Raw genomic sequence first — 21,101 nt, 5'->3', positions numbered from 1 at the left:
CTGCCTTTTATTCTCCAGCTCTTCCCACAAAGAATGTGTAATTGAATTGTACTGTACAGCAGCCAGACTTCTGAGGGAAGGGAAAACAGAAACGCTTTGCAGCTCACAGGAAGAAAGTGGAGGCATAAGCTTTGATTGACAAGCTGCTTTTCAAAATGAGACAGACACCTAGGACAGGTGTGTGGCTTTTCTGGAAAATGGAGACAGCACCTAAACCACTGTGAAGCTATGTGATCAACTTGGGAAAAAGTGGGAGCATTTCCAGAGAAAAGGAATGCTGATAGTTATTTTTCCTAACAGAAGCAATCCTCTGCAAATACAACTAAAGTCAAGAGAAAATAATGAAGCAATACTGAATAGTTTTCTTTCCTGCCCTAGTAAAAGCTATGCAGCTTGTTCTAGAGAAATCATTAATCCGTCGAGGCCTATGCCACCATCATCTCCATCACTGTGTGGAGGACTGGAGCATGTTTTTGTCCGTGCTGCGTTTATGTTCCTGATTGTGCACCATTTCGGGCAGGGGTGTCAAACTCATTTTCACCGGGGGCCACATCAGCCTTGCAGTTGCCTTCAAAGGGCTGAATGTAATGTGGCCCCTGGTGAAAATGAGTTTGACACCCCTGGTTTAGGGAATTTGAGCACATGCTTACACGTGAATCCCATTCTGGGTAGAAGAAGGGGGCTTTAGATGCCAAGCTGCTGCCATCTTTTCTTGTCCTAGTAAAAGCCCAGATGTTCTCATGTTCTCTGTACACTCTGTACAGAGTGCAGTGGCTTTCAGCCTGCCCTGTTTGATCTCTATTATTGATCTGTTCCAGTGCTACTGGAGGGAGAAGGAGGTAATGCGAGCTTGTTACCAGCCTGGGACCTGCAGGAGTACTGTGCATCTCGTAATATTGGTACCTTATACTACAACATCCACTTCAAAGCATGGTACTGTGGCACTCCCAGATACAACACCAATCTTAAATTTATATACATGGGTGTATTGTTGGCACAGTTATATATCACACTTGTAAATTTTTTGCTTACTAAACTTCTACTACAGTTGCAGCTTCAGAATATAAAATGGTTGGACTCAAAGCTAATTAATATGCTTAATAGTAGGTAAACTCTTTCAGTTCTAGATCACCATATCTTATCAAAGTTACTGGATTCTCAGTATCCCTTATTATTTGTCTGTTCCCTTTCTTCAGGTAGGTACCTCTAAATAATATCAGAGTTGTTTTGGTTTTGCATTGAATTTGTTGGGGGAGGCGTTCTGTTATGGGATAGTAGGTAAAAGAAAGGTCTGAAGCAGTTATGGGTGGAGATTGTATGTTTCAAATAAAGCAAATGCTACCTCAAAAAGCAGAACCACTTGGTGTGGTGATGAAAACCTGACAGTGATGAATGTTTCATTGCCTTATTGCAATCTGAGATGATCCAACTCTGAATATGCATTTCCTAGTAAAAACATGTCAGTCTCTTGTTTTGTGGAAGTTCAGTTTATCATAAGCTAACATTGATTATTATATATATATGTATTTAAATATAGATTAGGGTGTCTACTTATCAGATTTTTTGTTTTTCATTTTCATGCTGTTAGAGGTTTAACATTTCTCTTAAAATAATAGATAAACGTTATTTTTTATAATTCTGTGTATGATGAATATGTCTCTGAAAAACAAAAAATCTTGCTCATAACTTGAACAAGAAGCCCCAAATTGATTCTGTTAGTGTTTTTGAACAACAACACTTGTCTTTTAAAACTAGAACATTCACCTTGAAGAGAATCGTAGGAAGAGAATGTACAGAAAACCAGGTCACCTAGTTGCTCATTAGGAAACACCCACCAGGAAATTGTTATCAGAATGAAGTACAGGAAGAAATGTAGAGAGGTGGTATTAGGTTTTAGATTTGAGGTGAAAAAGATACAGATCAGATGGAAGGATGAAAAGGGGAATGTGGAAAGAAGCAGGCAGAGAAAAGATACTTTAGAGTCTCATGTTGATTCTGGTATATCTTTGCAACAAGTTATAAAACTGTCACTCAGGCAGTTCTAGAGGCATGATGGAAATACAATGTGCTTTAAGGGTGATCTGGCAAAAATTTTCACTGGAAATGCATCCTTTTAAATGTTGGCAAAGAATGAGGCACCAGTCCTGTGCCCAACAGCTGCTTCTATGTGAAGCTAGGAAAAAGTAGAATAAATGATTCTGTTAATCCCAGCTTTCCCCTTGCAGTGCTTCTTTGAGACAAACATTTAGCTATGTACATACATATGGTGATACTGACTATGCACAACCAATTAATGTTGTATTCTGAAACTGCCAAAGTGCTGCTTGACAACTTTAGAATAAATGACAAAGAGTAAAATTCCAGCATTTAACACAAGTATTAAGCAAACTCAGTCTCTGCTCATGGTTTGTGCTTATTTTTACTTTCTGCTGTAGGAACTGAGATCACTTACTGTGTCCCTGATAAAAGCTGCCCACGTTACTTCCTGATAAGTTTATTGTTACCATGTGGTAAATGTACTCTTCACTCTGCAACTAATTCTTAAAACCTAAGGCTGTTAATTGAGTCTGTAAGCATTTTGGATCAATATAAGTAGGATATATGCTGATATAAAGTTTCATGTGTGATTAAGAATTATTATTTAGGATTAATTCAGCAAAGGAATGTCAGCTTAAAGCCTAAAAAATGAGTCTTATGTACTTTTCCTAAGAAAACTCAAAAGTCATGCTTTTATTTCTATTGATTAAAGTATCTTGCAATATTTTAATTTCCCTTTTCTTAGGTGGGAATATGGCCTGGAATATGTTTAATATATTTATCAGTGATCTGGACAAGAGAATCAGTTGCACCCTCAGTAAATTTGCAGATGACACCAAGTTGGGTGGGAGTGTTGATCTGCTGGAGGGCAGGAAGGCCATACAGAGGGCTGAGGGCTGAGGCCAGTTGTATGATGTTGAACAAGGCCAAGTGCCAGGTCCTGCCCTTGGGTCACAACAACCCCATGAACGCTACAGGCTCGGGGAAGAGTGGCTGGAAAGCTGCCTGGCAGAAAAGGATCTGGGGGTGTTGGTCTATAGCTGGCTGAACATGAGCCAGCAGTGTGCCCAGGTGGCCAAAAAGGCCAACAGCATCCTGGCTTGTATCAGGAATAGTGTGGCCAGCTGGACCAGGGCAGCTGGTACTCAGCACTGGTGAGGCTGCACCTCGAATCCTGTGTTCAGTTTTGGGCTCCTCACTGCAGGAAACGCATTGAGGTGCTGGAGAGAGTTCAGAGAAGGGAAGGGAGCTGGTGAGGGGCCTGGAGCACAAGTCTGGTGAGGAGCAGCTGAGGGAACTGGGGCTTTTTAGCCTGGAGAAAAGGAGGCTGAGGGGAGACCTTATCACTGTCTACAACTACCTGAAAGGCGATTGTAGCATGGAGAGTGTTGGTCTCTTCTCCCAAGTAGCAAGTGATAGGGCAAGACAAAATGGCCTCGAGTTGCACCAGGGGAGATTTAGATTGGATATTAGGAAAAAATTATTCACTGAAAGGGTTGTCAGGCATTGGAATAGGCTGCCTAGGGAAGCGGTTGAGTCACCATCCCTGGAGGGGTTTAAAAGACGTGTAGATGAGGTTCTTAGGGACATGGTTTATTGGCAGAGCCAGCTTAGCTGTTGGACTTGGTGATTCTGAGGGTCTTTTCCAACCAAAATGATTCCGTGACAGGAAGTTCAAACTTCAGTATGAATACTAAATTCAGGAAGAAGCATAACTTTACTATTTTGACCTCCATTAATGTGCAGTACTAGTCTCCTTCAATTGTACTTTAGAGTTCAGTAGTAGGGTGTTATATGTACGTACATCCACGTGGAATGAGAAGCCTGTCATCCTTTGGAATTTTTTTCTTCTAATTCTTCTGCCTAACTTCTCACAGACAAGGTAAGATGGAGCTTAGTCACAGTGAGTATTAACCTCTTCAGGATTCTAAAAAATACCCAGAAACCTCATTGTAAAACTTAATCCCTCCTCTTCTCCTGGAATCCTTCTGTTGTAGATCCCTTTTCAACCCCTCACCTCCTCACCCCCAAAATCAAAACAGAAAATGTTCTCTGATGGGAGGTGTTCTCTATGGGTAATTATTCACCCTCTCGTCATGATTGTGTCAAGTCTTCTGGAATATTTTCTTTGACTGAGAAACTTTTTTTGTTTTAAATATCAATAGTGTGAGAGCAGTTTTTTTCATTTGGATTGTCTTCCCAAAAGGTTTTTCCATAGAACACAGGACAATAACTTAACAATGTATTGAATACATTACTTGTATACATGCTAAGGTTTTGATCACTATTAGCAGAAATGAAAGCTGAACCTCAGAAAACGGTTAATTAGACTAAGTTAAATGTCTCAATGATCTCAGAAGTCTTTGTGTATGCTAAAAAATATTCAATACATTTACCTTTTTGGCAGGGCAGATTTTAAGAGCATAGAAACAGAACAACTTCCTTGCCCACAGAGGTTTAAATTTCCGATACTGTTTTGCTTACCCTTTAACTATTATAAACATCTTAATATGGTGCTTTTATTGGAACTTCGTTTTTAAAAACCACTTTCTTAAAGGGAGGAGGAAAAAAAACTACATGAATATGGGAAATGAAAATATAATGGTTTCTGTAAATGCTGTGTGTAACATGTCCAGAAAGACTTGGCCATTTAAACTGTTTGTCAGTTTGAATCATTTTATTGATTGTCTGGCAATGAATGCTAGTAAATAGGTTGACATTTTGTTTCTTGGACTCTGTTTCTCATGTAGAGATTATTAGCTGACTATTTTGAGACTGAGAAAAATGTTAGCTTTATAAATAAATACTTGTTATGGCTTAACTAGTAGGTTTTTTGCAAGCACTTTGAGTACTTCTTTCTAAAGTCTCAAATCTTTCCACGTAACATGGACTAGTTCACAGGATCATCTGTATGACCTCGAAGCAAACATTATCTATATTGTCAATATAAATTTTTCTTTAAGATGACTGGGATCTAGCATATGTCCCCTTAACTTGTTCTGCAGGCCCTTTTTTTATTCTGCAATTGCATATTCTTTTAACTTGACATTTCTGATTTATGCGAAGTGCTTCAGTTTTGCTGTAGAAATTGGAAGCAAAACTCCTGCCTTTCAGAAGACTCATCTAGAAAAGTTGCTGCATAAACATGATTAAAAGTACCACAAAGTTTTCTTACATTTTGCATAAATAATCTAGCGTAGCTGCTCAGCTGACTGGCAGAGTGAATGCTGACTAATTCCATCCTGTTGAACCAGCATCCATTTTCGTTCAAGTATTCTAGATTCCAATTGGGGTTCAGTATTCAGCAGGATGAGTGAGTCCCAGATGTGGAGAGTTTATTGCATGTCTTGGCTTGTATATTTTTTGTATGGTATTTACTTACCAGACCTGTACTTTTTTGGTTTTTGTTTTGTTTTGGTATTGTTTGTTTGTTTTCTCCTGTCTGGATGAAGCTGGCAGATAAGATTACTACACAGTGTTAGAGTTGCATACATGAGATCTGCATGATGGATGCCAACATGTAAGAGAAGATGACTTCACTCCTGTGCACTTCTTGCACTATAGCAGTAGCAACGTACAAGCCAGAAAACCCACAGAAAACACAAATCTGATAGACGATTGGGTAGTGAGGTGGACTGTGAACTGGCTGAAGGAAAGAAGCCAGAGAGTCGTGGTCAATGGGGCAGAGTCTAGTTGGAGACCTGTATTAGTGGAGTCCCTCAAGAGTCAGTACTGGGGCCAGTATTATTCAATATATTCATCAATGACTTGGACGGGGGAATTGAGTGCACTGTCAGCAAGTTTGCTGATGACACCAAGCTGGGAGGGGTGGCTGACACGCCAGAAGGCTGTGCTGCCATCCAGCGAGACCTGGACAGACTGGAGAGTTGGACGGGGAAAAAATTTAATAAAATATAAGAAGAGCAAGTGTAGAGTCTTGCATCTGGGCAGGAACAACCCCAGGCTCCAGTATAAGTTGGGGAACGACCTGTTAGAGAGCAGCGTAGGGGAAAGGGACCTGGGGGTCCTGGTGAACAGCAGGATGACCATGAGCCAGCACTGTGCTCTTGTGGCCAGGAAGGCCAATGGCATCCTGGGGTGTATTAGAAGGGGGGTGGTTAGTAGGTCGAGAGAGGTTCTCTTGCCCCTCTACTCGGCCCTGGTGAGATTGCATTCGGAATATTGTGTCCAGTTCTGAGACCCTCAGTTCCAGAAGGACAGGGAACTGCTGGAGAGAGTCCAGTGCAGGGCAACAAAGATGACGGAGTGGAGCATCTCCCTTATGAGGAAAGGCTGAGGGAGCTGGGTCTCTTTAGTTTGGAGAAGAGGAGACTGAGGGGTGACCTCATGAATGTTTATAAATATGTAAAGGGTGAGTGTCACGAGGATGGAGCCAGGCTCTTCTCAGTGACAACCAATGGTAAGACAAGGGACAATGGGTTCAAACTGGAACACAAGAGGTTCCACTTAAATTTGAGAAGAAACTTCTTCTCAGTGAGGGTAACAGACACTGGAACAGGCTGCCCAGGGAGGTTGTGGAGTCTCCTTCTCTGGAGACATTCAAAACCTGCCTGGACACCTTCCTCATCTCATCTGGGTGTTCCTGCTCTGGCAGGGGGATTGCACTAGATGATCTTTTGAGGTCCCTTCCAATCCCTAACATTCTGTGATTCTGTGATTTAAATCAGCAAAAAAATTCTGTGCAAGAAAATGAAGACACACAGGAAATCTTGGGCATAAACCTGAAGTCAGTTAACTAGTTTTTCCATACAGCTGAGGAGAAATTAGACAGTGAGAATGGCCAGTACAATTGATTCAGTGAACAAAATTGACAGTGCTCATTGGCATTTGTGAGGTGGACCTGAGATTGACAGAAATGCACTCTAGATGTGGTAGGACAGAAGTCTTAACTGATAAAAATACTTTGGGGAAGTTTTAAAAATGAAATATGAAAAATCATGTAATAGAACTGCAGTTTTAAGTGCAAATATTGACTTCCGCTGCAAATTTTAGCCTAATTAATAATCTTTATACTTTAGTCACTGAATAAAGAAGACGCATATAATCATATCTTGCCATTTACATTTTGTCAGCTGTGGCATGCTTCTTTTTTGTCACATGGATGGCAATTATGTATGGGCAGAAAGGATAGTAAGCAACATTTTTAATACAATGTATTTTAAAGTCATGAAGCATAAATTCTTCAAAATAATATGGGAGTTCTCTTTTACATAATTCTTTTCTAGGCATTGCTCTATACATATGGTGGAGGTTTTACAGCTTTATCTTGAGACCATCAAAAGCTCAAATGAAAACACCTACAACTCTTTCTACCCAAATGAGCCTTTTGAGTACAAAGAAGAACTTATCTCCCAGACTACCCAATTAAAGCCAAAAAATGAGTGTAGCAAGATCACTTGTCTGCTGTTGCTCAAAGTTTGCATTTGAAAATGGTTGCACCCCAAAAATGAAGTTTCTGCATGAAATCTTATTTGTACTTCAGCCCTTGAGGCAGAACTCTCAGTTATTTCAGTATGACCAGGTTTCTAGTGTTCGTGTTCAGGTCTTCAAAGGCAAAAGTAAAAGGGGGGTGTGAGCTGCTACTGTATGTGGCCAGTGAGCTGTATTAGAATGTTTTAAAAGAAGCTGGTATCACCAGATCTTAAAAACAAAACCATAACAAACAAACAAAAACGCCCTATGAAAAATGTTTCTTATGTGATGTGTGTTACTATGCCTCTTTCATACAGTTTTAACAATCTAGTTAAATAATTGATTTTTAGATGCTGAGATTCCCTCGTTCAAAACCTTAGGTTTTTAGCTATCAGGTTTCACCTGCGTTTGGCCAGAGATTATTCACGTTAAACAAATCCCTGGGCAAAGCATCTGCCAAAGCATTGAGCATGGTGTAGGATACAAAAATATACAGGTGGTTTCAGGAGCTGAAGACTGATGGAAGCATCTTTTTCTCCTTCTTATGAGTATCTCCAGGGTCCTTCTGTGTCCCCCAAATGCTACCTAAAGACTGCTCTTTAGGTAGGGTCATGTTTGTGTGAAGCAAGTGGATGGGCCAAACAAAATGAAATTGAAACTATCGCTATAGATTTATCCCATAGCAGGGGCAGTAGCTTAAATCTCCTTTACAAGCGACTGACTTCATGAAGTTTCTAGGAACTTGAAAATATTTTGAGACCTCCACTACTTAAACAAATTTTGGCTAAATTGGGCCAACAGCAGTTATGGAATGCTTGAGTAATAAACAAGCAACTTAATCAAAAAGTTTTATTTCCCAGAGGATGGTAGTGCTAAAAGGCAGTGAGCAGCATGTTCTGTCCCAGACTGGGTTCAAAGCAGTCATTACCATGCAAGAGGTGCACGCAGATTTAAGAGAAACACTTCTATTACATACAAACGAAACGTTTGACACTTCAGGCCTAGAAATTCTGAGAAAATAAAATTTAAAAATGGCAAGACTTCTGTAGTTGCAGATAACTGGATGGAAAGACTGTAACCACACTGAGCCACAAGAGAATATTTTGGAATTTGAGGTTCTGGGTAATAAAACAGTAATTCAAGAAGATGAGAGGAAATATGTTAAAATGTCATGTCAGAGAGCCAGTAATGGTGCAAAGGACTGTAAGTGAACAAGACATTAAAACTTGAAATGTTTTTTGAAACATCTAGCTACTCCCATGATCTTGGGATCAAGGTTAAATGCCGATGTTAGAGAAGGTTTTCCAGAACTTTTTGTACTATGTTGATTTTTGGGGATGAAGAACATCTTAAATGTAGAATAATAGACTTCCTAAGGTCAGCTCAAACCTGATATAGCAGAAATGAGGTGCCCAGCCTCTTCTTTCCATATTTTATAGGGACTGTGCTATGTTGCAATCAACTCATCTTTGCCCACTTCTCATACAAGCATCTTCATGTTTCCTTGCATCAACCCCCCTATGGAGCATGCTTGACAAGTCAAATAATCAAATCCTTACTTTCATTTGTCTGATCCATTCCTGCCTTGCTGCTCTTATTAGCCATTATCAAAAGAAATTTAATTTAATATCATTATTTGCTCCATTCTCTTAAAGCAGCCCTAATATGTCCTCTCCTATCTCACTCCCTAGTAATTTTACATCTATTCTGGTGTAATTTTTTGACACTTCCCACCCTCAGCTCTCTTATCTCTACTTGAATTGTGAAAGGTTTTTCAAACAGGGTTTTGGCTTGTTTATATTTAATAGCTTTACAGCACCTAAGCAGAACTCTTAGGATCTGTGGATGTAATTATAATACTTACAAATAATCTGAATTGGCTAAAGGACTGGAGTAAGATCTGTCTGTTTCGGAGCTGGCAGCTCTGAGTCACATGCATGTGATTCTCCTCTATGTACCTGACTATAGTGTGGTAAATGTTTTGGGTTTCTTTTCCCTCTTCATGTCCTATTTGTAGTTACATTCTCTCATGGGATTCAAACAACTTCTGTGGACTTCAATGGGAATTATTCATACTCTGCAAGTGGAGAGCAGAGCCCATGACTGGACTGAAGCCAATGTTCTTTAAAAGTTCACATGCCTTATATTTGCTTTCTAATTTAGACTCCTTCTGACCAAACAAAGTGCGTGTGGAGGGGGAATGAAAAATAGTAGCAGCTGTTTCAGTAAAAAATTCTAAGGGTTAACATAACACGATGTAAACTATTTCATCTGTTCTTCCTACTTGCCCATTTTAATCCAAAATGAGTAAGTGGAGCCTTATATGTGGTGAACTTGAAGAATGCTAATGGGATGTCTGCATCATGTTGTACTCAGAGTACGTATGCCAGAATAGGAAACCCTGTAATTCTGTAATTCTCTGAGGCAAGAAAGAGGCTTTCTGAAGAGTTACTTTATATTTAAACTCTCATTCTAATGTTAGACAGCCTGTTGGATCTCTGAGTTAAAAATTGCCTCAGCTTTAGTTACTAGAGCCAGATGTAACATTGACCTTAAATGGTAAAAGCTCCCAAGAGTGAAAGAGAGGCTGGCCTGAGGGGAAAAAGAGAAATAACCGAAGTTTTAGGTAAGTAATCTCTATAACCGAATATAAGCTCTTTTTCAGCTGTGAAACAGAACGGAACCATATTTCCTCCTTAAAGGTACAGTATCTTCTTGTTGTGATACTGAATAGTTGGTTCTTTCCACCTCTTCCCTCTACCCCCTTCAAATTCTACCTCTTCTTCAGATTTTAGCTGCTTAAAAAGTGGGTGTAGTTGATGAAACCTAGTTCTTATGTGCTGTTTGGGCATATACAGGAATGAAAAAAGAAAAAGCTGTGTTAATTATACTGAGACTTGATTAATAAAGGTACGTAGTCAGTAATTCAAGGCAACCTGACTCACAGATACTGTTATCTGTATTGTGCTAACCATTAGAGAGTCTTAGTTAGCAGTGAGATGTGTTATAGAGATATATCATCTTTCTTCGTTCTTTTAATTGTATGATTTTCCTTCCCTCATGCTTGCTTTTAACAGTGCTGGAGTTGTTAATTTTGATGGATTACCTACATGTGCCTGGAAACTATCTTTTAAAAAAAGCATTTCTGGAACCATTTATTTATGCAATATGTGTTTGGTTTTAATCCTATTAGATGTAAATTAATACCATGAAGTTGTATCTAACTGGAATGCTGTACAGGAAAAAAAAAAAAACAAAACCGAACACCAAACCTTCAAGTGTTAAAGCACGTTTGCTTCAGTATGGAAAAATCACAGTATTTACATTTCCAGATATTTCAGTCTTCAGTTTTATCTGTGGTATTTCATAGGTACTCTGCACTGAAGTGCATTTTATTTTCTTGGCAAATTAAAAGACTTTTTTTTTTTTTTTTGTCTTGCTAATGTGTATGTTAAGCTCTTTTTTTCAGAGAGCAGTATGTAAACAACATGAAAGAATGAGGTCAGTACAAGGAAATGATAGCTGAAATTGAAGACTCAGGTTTGTTACTAACTCATATTAGTAACAACTTGTCTTGGTGAGTTATCTTTTCAAATTGTATATAGCATGGCTTCATCTGGTGAAAAATTCTCTGCAATCAGCAGCAGATTTCCATCTTTACAGAGTGATTAGACAGTAGTTTTTAGCTTATGCTGTGCAAAGATTGGCTAAATTTAGAGTTCTGAGCATAGACAGTGTTCCTGCAAGTGCTAACAGTTACTACATTTATATTTGATATGGTAGGCATTGTGTATACTTTAACAAAAGGTCACTTCATCCAGCTTCAAGAGAATGTGACAAATGAATATTCCTTGTTAAAACATTTCGGATCCGGTTGCAAAACTTGTAATTAATTTTCCTTTTATTTTTCTCTGGACTATCATTAGTGAACAGCTTAGTACTTTTAGGTTAATCTCCTAGCTGACCTTCATTTTTAAATCAACAATTACATCCCAAATCAACAATTATGCCAAACTTGGAGCTTAATAATCTAACGATACAATACACAGAAATCTAAGTTTATTAGAGTTAATAGTGGAAATTAAGAAACAGTCCAATATATTAAATGCTGAATGCTAGAGAGTCCTTGCTCTTTTAATATTCTTGTATTTTCTAGCCTTCAAAGGTCCTAGTTCTGATTTGCTGCTCTTGTATTTGTTACTGTACTTATGATGTTACATGCTCTCCTTCAACTTGTGCAAGGATGTGCAACTTTAGGTTATATTTAGAAGGTGTTTAAGTTTTAATAAGTAGTTTTTAAATTTGTGTATGGACTGGAGTATCTAATCTGTGTCTATCTCCTCCATGTCTGAACTAAGTATATATTTATAATAGCTGAAATGCTGCAAAATATCAAACTTTTTATTTTGTAACTGAGAATATATAATATAGTGCCTAAGTGTAAGTTTATCATAGCAAGGATGTTAAGGTGACAACAATTGTAATTTAATACAAGACGTACAGGTTGCTCGTTTATATGTAGTGAAAACTGCATGTTAACATCGGTGCTATGATAAAGTACCTAGGATTATCAATTTGTTTAAGTTATGTAAATCCATCTGCTTTACATTGCCCTGGATTAAGCTCTAAATTGGCTGCAGACATGAAATCTGTATACCTACCTACCTCCTTTGTTTTTGTATGTTTGAGCCAGTTTTAATAACTATAGTCCTACTTATCTGGGACCCAAGCAGTGGAAGAATAATCTAGCAGACAGACTCATAGTTCCAGTTTTAGCACCAGGTTCTTCCATCCTCCTTTGGATCAGTCTGCCTTCTGACAGCTTTTAGTGACAGTACAGTGTCAAACCACTTTTTGAAAAGCTGGATAAGGTGGAGTATGGCAACTGAGGTATAGGGAGTTGGTACTGAAAAGAGACAGATGTGAAAGCTTCTCATTTCAATAGTTGTATGTTTATGTTCCTTATATGTCATAGATTCTCTTGCCTCATCTATTTGCTGTTCTTAAAGAAGTGTATAAATCCAGGAAAAGGAAGCATCAAATGGCTTCTGAGTGGAAGGGGAAAGAAAATCCTTGCTATCTCAAGGTTTGTGGGCTATTTAAAGGTCTGGGAGATTTGTAGGCAGAAAGAGATCTTTTTTCTGTCCTAACTTGCAGCCTCCTGTAAACTAAGCAGAAGAATTTCCTTGTGATGTGTCCTTCACTTGTACTTCTTTTGAAAAGTGGGTCAAAGAGATGTTTTGGATCTCAGTATCACTGACAGGAAGGAAATCTGAGTGGGTGATGGATCTTTGTAAGCTTATAAACCAGTGACTAAGACATGAATTATTGCCTATGTACTTATGTAGTGTTATGTTATGGAGAACTAAGACTGGGACTGTTATGGTAGCACTTTGAAATAGTAATTCAGTTTCCCTCCCTGGAAAGTAGGTCCTAGGAATTCTGAAAAGGAGAGAGGGATTTGATACTTTAGAGCAAGTGGATTTGTAGCCTCAGGTTTTATTGGAGAGCTTGGGCTCTAACAGCATCCCTGGTTTGAATTCTCTTCAGTAGGTAGATGTAATGGGCTTTTTTCTGTATTTTTCTTTACTTTTGTTTATTTCAATGTGTCTATCATTAATTTTACAGTCTGAAAAATAATTTGAGAAGTTGGGTTTTACTTGGGAATTACCAAATGTAGTAAGTATCTGAAAGAAATAAAAAACAAAAACAATGACCACCACCCCTCCCCAACTAATAGCTGAAATCAAGAATAGCTTACCATCTACTACAACTCTTACCTGCCCTTGAAATGTGCAAAACCCAAACTCTTTAGGTATCAAAAGTCATCGGGGACCTGTAATATTGTAGATATGATCACCTGTGGGTTTGGACAAGTAAGGCCAGTAGAATATGATTATGTTTTTAAAGCTAACATGCATTGCTCGGGATGAGAGGGGCAGGGAGGGAAACATGCAAACTTGACAGCTAATGTATGTCAAGTGTGTATGCAAACCTGAAAGTTTCTTTCCTCAGCTAATTCTAAAGCATATTCTGTTGTGTTTTGTCGTGATACAAAGTTAAACTTCACAATCACTGTGCTGTCCCCTAATTTACATGCAAATACACTTATCTTGGTGATTGTCCAAACAGAGCTGCTGTCTCATGGCTATCAAATGGGCTCCACTGGGCTAGTTCCTGCAATTTCTGCAAAGAGCAAAGGAGTTGAAAATTGATATAATAAATGGGGGTGGGGGGAACAAGGGGGAAGCATTTTATGTAGGAGTTGCACACTTTTTTTTTTACCAGTTGGGAGGTTTTTCATCCTGGGAATGGATATGTGGTAGAAATTCTGTGCTGCTGAGTCAAGTAGAGCAGTTGCTTTGGGCTAGGGGCTTGCCTTCAGACTAAAATTATTGATGTTTATATAATTCTGCAGAATGTTTTGTAATGCTGAAGTTATACATGGGGAATTTGGCTCTGAGCCTTTGCTTTTGAAATCATCAGCAAAGTTTCCGTTGACTTCAGTGGTGCCAGTTGAGGCTGTTAGTGAATATCACAAAGGTAAAGGCTATGTTAGTTAGCAGGAAATGAGTCTGAAATCTAGGAGAATTTGACTAGGAGCAGCAGGTCTATTTTTGCCCATCTTATTTTGGAATTAGAGAAATGCACTAACAAATGGTAGGATCTGTAGGATGAAACCTGTTTCTGAAATATTGGAAAAGAAAACCCCACTATTTCAGTTTCAAATGTTCCCCTAGTTTCTCTGAAGTGTCTCTACAAAGACCTTTTTAGAAGGAGGTGTACGTGTGCAGGTAGTAGAATATAATAAAGTGTGAAATGTGGGTTAACATTTCACGTTAAAACTCCTGAAGTTGTGCCGAACTGTGCTCTAACTGCTAAACAGAAAAATGAAAAACAAAGTATTTAACCAGAAGCTGAACGAGGGTTTGCAGAGAGGAAGGGAAGTAATCTAATAATGTATAAAAATGCACACACGCCTCACTGTTTCAGCCACTGCATTTCCCATATTTTTCTTTTCCAATAGTGAATGAACATGACTGACCTCTGGGCTCGTGAAAATAGCACAATATCATTAGGGGCCTAGTTGCGATGGAGGGTGGAGTTTGCCCCAGGAGGAGGTGCCAAGTCAAGTTGATGTTCTGCACATCATCTCAGACTGGAAATATCTTGTAAGCAAATGTAAATATTGTGCTTAGTTCCCTGTGCAAGTATAGTGCCTATCATCTTGACTTCCCTGAAGGCTTTTGCAGTTAATAAACTTATCATTCCTGTTCCTTGATAGGTATAATTATCAGCATCACTCTAAAAGCTGGTTTTAGTAAGTGCAGTAGCCAGGGGAGCAGTCTGTAGAAAACCAAGCAGATGTATCAGCATTCTCAAGTATCTTTGATACTTCAAGCAAGATTGGAAGACTTAAACTGTGCTGTGTTTATTTACTGACCTAAGTAAAAATATATGTGAGGGACAGAGTGGAAGAATTTTGGGGATATATTCTAAAACCTCAACATGTAAAACTTTTTTTTTCTTTTTTTTTTTTTCCATCTGTGTACTGAGCTTTTGGGACCTGTTTGAAATCTCTCCTGCATGAAACACAGCATTAAAACGTCCCTTCCAAACTCATATATTGTGTGCTAGTGGAACAGACTCACTGGAATATTAACAATCTTGTACGCTTGTAAGAAACTCTCGACATTTCCTGTTGGATTAATTTTTTAAAATCTTTGACATTTCCTGTTTAACAGATTTTAAATGTTGTGGGGTTTTTTTTGTAAAATGGCAAACATCAACCATCCTACTCTATACAAAGCTGACATATAACCATAACAGAAAGGTGAATAATACCTAAAGATCCCCCAGGAAATCTGTCCTGTTGCTGCTTGGTATTTCCTTGTCTGGGAATGTACTCAGAAATTACATTAAACACCAAGTGGTGTTTTTCACTGATCACTTGTAGAAATGACACAGAACTCAAAGGACTGAGAGAAAAATACTATACTATATTACAAAAATGATGACCTGTATTTTCTCAAACAACATAGCAGGTCAAACTAATTTATTGTAAATCGCTGTTGTTGTGTTTGGAATGTGCAGAGCTTTGCCCATGCGTGTGAACTAAGGGTTTGTATCAGTGGATTATGATCACTCCTGAAAATCTTGCTTCACTTAATATGAAGACAACTTCCCTCTTTCTGTTGCTTCAGAGGTAAAGATCAGAGTTGATGAGAAGTTTTTTCCCTTCAAAGTATGACTTTGAAAATTTCTTGCGTATCTTTTTACAAAATTGGGCACAAATCCATTTTTCACCTATTCTTGTTTTCAGGTAGTAGTTAGTGATACACTCTCTCAGAACAAGATCCTTTAAACTCACAATATGTGTTACATTTATCTGTCTGCTTATATGATTCAGAGACTGAAATTGGGAGGTTTTTTCTTCCTTTTGAAGGTGGGCACTGTACATTCATCTTGTGTACTTATCTTCTGATCATCTGCTTAGAAAATAAAACAGCATGCCATTTTGACATCCAAGAAAGTGCTATAAAAAGTCTGTTGCTATGTTTAAATGCCTACACTCAGTTGCCATAGCAATAAAAATCTCAAAAATGATGTGCAAATTACCATAGGGCAATACCAGCCCTTTCTGGGACAGGGAGATTGTGGGACTGAGAACATGATAAAGATGCTCAATATATTAGAGGATGGAGTTGCCACATAGTTCCAGGTGCCCTGTGGGCAAAATGTGGCGTAACTGTACAAATCCCCAAGTTGCTGTGCGAAAAGCAACAGTTGGATCCCTGCTTAATTCAGTTGCTTCTTCATGACTTATATGACACAGAGTTCAATACTTTGAGCAAGTTCTCGTTTCTCTGCCAGATAAGTTGCTGAAAATGTTGACCTTTCCCTAAATTCCTCTGGTCCCATGATATCAAGTGTGAAAATCAAAATACAGAGTGCATCAGACTCTGTAGATTTCCTCCCTGTAGCATCACAATAGTCGGTCTGAAATGCCCTTGCTCCTGAGGCAGCTATGGGAACCCTGCTATCAAAAAGAAAAGAAATGAAATAGTACCTAATGGAATCCTTAGCATCTCTCAGGGGCTCCAAGCCTTGAACATTCAGTTGCTTCTTGAAGAGAGCAGGAAATTCAACTTCCTTCATCAAACATAGCAAGTAAAGGAAGGCATGCTGTTTTGGCAGCTGTAAACTCAGTTACGGTATTGAATTGCTACTTTAGGCATTTCTATGCCTTGTTCACCCTTTTACTAAGAAACAAGTTAGGGAAGACTTGGAAAAATTGGAGCCTTGTTTGAAAGCAATATGACTGTTCTTTTCCTTTTATTCTAAACTGCTTGAAGAAACCTCAGGGTTCCAATGGGCTTGGCTTGAAGTGCATAAGAGTGTGCTGTTCAGTTTGGATATAGTAGTCCACAACAGTCACATAATTATTCCAAGTGTTTTCCTTTATGTATGCTTTGAAGTGCAATTGAGAGGTCTGGTATCAAGAATGTATCAGTGGTAGAAATACATATTCTAAGTTTTTGTTTCAGCTGTTAGATGATGGTTAATGTTTTTGTTCAAGGGTCTCTTGTGCTGGTGAATGTATAGGTGAAGTGATTCTTAGAGGCACTGTGGTACTCTGTAGTTGTAAGGCACACCTAAATCCTCTGATACTTCTAAGTACATTTGGGCTACTTTGTTTTTGTAGAAAGTCTGAATAAACTGCTACCACGTACATGGCTTATAGTTTCTCACAAAATAAGAGTTGCAATGTTACATAGATAGTAGCACCTCTCATTTCTACCACAGAATAGCTCGTATCTGCAACCGCATTATAGTATTTTTCTGTCATGAATTTTGACCATATTACGATTGAATTCTAATATTTCGATTTTGGTTTTAACTGTAGAGAAATTCAACATTTTGTAGCTTTATAGCTGCACAAACTTACACGCACATGGAAGCGTGTGTCTTTCTCAGCTTCTATGTGGATTCTTTGTTTACTTTCCCTCTCAACTGTTCTGCATGGGGCACTGGACAATCGCCTTCCAAATGGGTTTATTCTTACACAAAAGTGTCAACAGGACTGGTTGTGGCTTTGTTTTGGTTTTTAACAGATGTCATAGCAGAGTCCAAATGTTAGATCCATAAATATTTATTGATAGTCCAAATGTTAGATCTATAAATATTTGATACTTATTAAATTTGTCTTAGAATTCCAGTTGTTATCTTTTGTGTCAAGCTTGGGAGATGCTTCTGTGGTTACACATAGTGTGCCTGTAAAATTAGCATATCTATGCTTCATTTACAATATTTCAATTACAATAATGTAACTTTTACTGTTGACAATATGTGATTATACAAATAACCTAATTGGGGAGGAGAAGACAATAATAGGAGGAGATATGTGAAACTTTTTGTGTAGCTTTTGTGTTTCATGAAGCAGTCAAATACCTGAAACACAGAAACATTTTCCTTAGAAGTATGTCCTATGCATATAGCATCACAATTGTTGCAACATTGGTTTATTCTATATTTCAAAACTATTCTGTATAGTCTCTGTTTTGGATGCTGTACCCCTGAACTTGCATCTGCCATGCAAGTGCACACTGCCTGATACCTGCCATTCCCTGGCTCAGCTTTGGTTGAAACTGTTCACCAGCTTCAGAAAGTTATTGCGGTGCAGGGGCAAAAAGAGAGTAGAACAGACAACATGGCTGCTTAAGGTTTTTTCGAGGGGGAAAAAAATATATCTATATATATGGCTATTGGTTAGAGAGACACTTCTCATATATTGTCCACTAGCCTTCTTTAAGTGTTAGCTATGCATTTATTCTTTCCAAAATCTATTTTTGGTTTTGTTTTCCTTGGAATAAAGATTGTGCTGTTATTCTGGTTGTCAGCCAACTATCTTTCTCCCTTTTTCCCTGCCCTCCCTCGTTCCCTCCCAGTAGCCTTTGAACTTGTCCAACTTGTTGAACTTGGCAAGAAAGGATCTCAGAAGTATTAAATTCCTCCAAGTGAAAATCAGTGGTAGTGGTAGGAGAGGAGGGACTCAGCTTAGTGCTGCTATGGGCGAAACGCTCTAATGTGAGGTGAAATCATCATTGATTCTCTTTGATCTGCCAGCTGACAACCTGGCATGTGCGAAGCTCAAAACCAGGCACAGCAAATGCAGTCTCCTGTCTCTCCAGACTGACAGGAGTCTAGGAGACAAGTAGGCTTATTATGATGAGAGAGATAAGATGCAAAATCATTAAAATGAAATACCTGAAGAACAGGGCTTTTTTTGCTCACCAACTTAGAAACAACTTGTTCCTTAATGTAGAGAGACATACTACAAAACTGTCTGTGCACTGATAACTTTATTTTGGAAAACTTTTTGCAAATGTGTGTGAAATAGATCATGAAAGCTACACGCTGATAACTCTCCTGTGATTTCACACAAAGTTCTAATAGTTGGTGGCAGTCCATATGTTTGTCATCTTTCCAAGGCCTGCCAGAACACTGTTAAATTGTGAAACAGACCCTCATCTATTTTGCAGATATTTTCATCAAGGCTGCAATGCCTAAAGGGAAAAGGTCTGATGTTTCAGATTCATTGCAAACAAGCTATAGACTCAACTCAGTTTGCTCTTCAGGCATGTCAGTCAGGCTCATGGGAATGTTGTTAGTGGACAGGTTCTTCCCATGGCGAATAAATGTCAGCCAGCTGGGTAGAGGCAGCCATTCTAATTAGATTTTCCTTATATAACAGATGTTTTGAAGCTCAGCCAGGGAGAGTAAAGTAATATCCAGAGACAGCAGCCCTCATCTGCTCTCTGGTCATCTGAAGAAGGCAGCTGAGGATCGAGAATCTCTTCTCTGAAAATTTCCTGGTATCTGAAGTGGCTTCTCCACTAATGATGTCGGTTCACTTGTGCATACATGAGGTCAGTATGTAAACTCTGAGGTTGGTGAAACTCCGGGAGTTCCACATCATGGACACTGACTTGCACCTGCTCCTTTAGTTACCCTTTTAATCACCTGTCATAGTGTTATCAAAAAGAAAAGAAGTTAATAGAGTTAGTTTTTTCTTGAAAATATACAGCAAAATACTGGACTCTTTCTGTGGCGATTACTCAGAGTATGCAAATACCAGTTTTATGGATCAGATCGTATGTACTTTATTTTCCCCACCCCCCATCTTGATTTCATGGGTTTTCGAAAACATTGGGAAAACCACACTAAACAGATGTTCACAAAAACAAAGAGAGATTGTGATACCATTAAAGAACTCCCCCTTTGGCTTCCGGCTCCCTTTAGAAATTTCTAGAGGCCCTTTTTGTCAAAGTAAAAAATGGCAGAATAAGATCTCATTTGTTCTTAAGCAAACTGAGTAGATACTTTATTTCTGTTCGTCACTGATTAGTTATTCTGTGATTATTTGAAAGAAATTAACCTGTGGTAACATCCTGTTTTCTTTCTTTGCTTGATCATCTATTAGGAAGGAGTTGTTTGTTTTTGCTTAAACAAACAAATGAAAAAAAACTCTTTTCTGTCTAGATAACATTAAATTTCTTTCCTTTTACGTTTAAAACAGGAAGCTCTTGCCTGCAGCATTCAAACCATCAGCCTGCTGAATTTTCACTGTCCTTTCTTCACCTGTGCTACATGGTACTATGCTGACCATGACAGTTCCAGACCTTAAATTCCTCTGATAGGTAATACCTAGCTTTATGGTTATATTTTAAATTTCTGTTTTTTGAAACATTTGTGCTAATTTCTCATTTGTGGGTCTCATCCAGTGAAGTTAATAGGCATCTTGTGCATGTAAGAGTTATACAGGTCATCTACTTGTTATTCTGACAGTTTTAAATATTTAAAAAATATTTTTAAGTATTTAAAAAAAAAATTGGTCGTGCGTTTTGGTTGATTAACATGTATGTTGACCGTTTGCTAGTTTTTTAAAATTAAGTGCTGTTTCATAAACCAATTTTAATTAAATTGTTCATAAAAAAATAGTATAACAGTTACAGATGAGAAGATATGGAATGCTAAGTAAATGTTTCTATAACACCAATTTCTGTGTTTGTACATTCTTCTACTGAGGCCAACACTGACAGCTTGCTGTCTGTGAAAATGTTAATCCTTCACAGTCCAGATCAGAAAATAAGGTTAGTGAACGAGGAGATAAAAATAATTGTTGGATTTCCTAACTAATATCCAAACCTATATTTTTGTCCGTAACTGTCAAACATAATTCCCACAGAGTTCAATGCTCCACCTAGATGGATTTTCAGGAATGGAAGTTACGTCATAAAACTCAGTATGTAACTGTGCATTTTTGCCAACTGGAAGTGCAATGTGGTTTGGGTATGTGACAAAAGTGAGATTTAGTTCAGAAAGGCAGAAGACCCGACAGCTACTATTGGATAACGCTACGAGGTTTGCAATAGTGATTTAATAATTAGGACCTATCCTGATGCTGTATTACACAATACCAATGTCTGATAAACAGTTCAGGTGAAAAAGTAGGATCCAGTGGCCGGTTTCACTTAAGTGTGTCAGGGAACAATAATTTCTTCTTCACAGTGGTAAATCTTAGCTAAATTAGCAGGTGCTTATTTGAAAAAACGAAAGAATTATGTTGC

At 38.3% G+C, this 21,101-nt stretch overlaps 1 protein-coding gene across 2 annotated transcripts in view; it reads left to right on the top strand.

Moving 5' to 3' along the window:
- The first annotated feature begins 10,071 nt into the window (after nt 1-10,071).
- IRAG1 (inositol 1,4,5-triphosphate receptor associated 1) overlaps nt 10,072-21,101 on the top strand; it is a 75,096-nt gene continuing 64,066 nt past the window's right edge. Inside the window, exons 1-3 of one of the 2 annotated variants that reach the window (XM_065635260.1) lie at nt 10,072-10,096; nt 19,226-19,400; nt 20,051-20,171. The gene's annotated coding sequence lies outside the window, so the exon portion shown is untranslated. Of the gene's footprint in view, nt 10,097-10,119; nt 10,173-19,225; nt 19,401-20,050; nt 20,172-21,101 lie in introns of those variants that run through there. The other variant, XM_065635259.1, reaches the window with a different exon arrangement.

The sequence above is a fragment of the Caloenas nicobarica genome, chromosome 5 (genome assembly GCF_036013445.1).
Source record: "Caloenas nicobarica isolate bCalNic1 chromosome 5, bCalNic1.hap1, whole genome shotgun sequence".
In the NCBI taxonomy this organism is placed as follows: domain Eukaryota; kingdom Metazoa; phylum Chordata; class Aves; order Columbiformes; family Columbidae; genus Caloenas; species Caloenas nicobarica.
Note: the sequence above shows the minus strand (reverse complement) of the source record. Positions and strands in the feature narration are given on the sequence as shown.